Source organism: Microtus ochrogaster, chromosome 6, assembly GCF_000317375.1.
Source record: "Microtus ochrogaster isolate Prairie Vole_2 chromosome 6, MicOch1.0, whole genome shotgun sequence".
Classification (NCBI taxonomy): domain Eukaryota; kingdom Metazoa; phylum Chordata; class Mammalia; order Rodentia; family Cricetidae; genus Microtus; species Microtus ochrogaster.
In genome coordinates this window covers 37,713,975-37,714,890 of record NC_022013.1, presented here as the reverse complement: position 1 = coordinate 37,714,890, position 916 = coordinate 37,713,975, and positions in this window count along the sequence as shown.

Genomic DNA, 916 nt, shown 5'->3' with positions numbered 1-916 from the left:
AATGGGAGGCGGTGGCGGGGAGGAGGCAGAAATCCTCAATAAATAAATAAATTAAAAAAAAGAAAAGTCTTGATACTTTGTAGAATGAAGATAATTTTCTGATTCAATGTTCATGATACTAATCACACTTAAATTAAATATGCTGACTGTGGTGAAAATTTGACCAAAAAGTAGCAATGGTTATGAACTTTTAAAAAGTTTACTTACAATTCAACACTATCCATAAAACCACGTATACTATGCACCAACTGGAAAGTAAGAATGTATTTTAACTGTCAAAAGGCATGAACAAGACAATATAAAATAAATGTACATTCCCTTGCACTTACCACATGTGCAAACTTTAGTAAGTCTCTTAGTTTCTAAGGAAAAGTGTAGCAGTAATTGCAGCATTCTGAAGAAATACAGAAAACAGAATTTTCTTAGTCATTGATTATGACTTTAACTCTTGTCCAGAATCTGAATTGCGCTATTGAAGAACATATCCTGACTCTCATGAGGCTGCCCTCACCATTGAAAGATGGGACAAAGCACACTTGCCTCAGTCCATCTCTTCACTCATGCATGTTCCATTGCATTATGGTATCTGCATTCAAGTTAATCTTAACAATATTTGAAATATGAATTTCTCTGATATAGCTTCATATATAATTATGAATTTAGAGTGCTATATTGTGCTAATTCTAATAATGAGGCATTTATTTTTTGCGTTAAAATAAAAGACTGAATAAACCTATTGTTTCTCTTGTGGAGCTAGTTATTGTCAATGGAGTTTCAAATAGGGAAAGCACTGATGTTCACTTATGCATCAGAATAAAAATATTTGAAAGAAATCACAGGAGAAGAAAACATTGCACTGCTGCTGCAAAGTGTTTTTTTTTTTTTTTTTTTTTTTTTTTTTTTTTTTTTTTTTTTT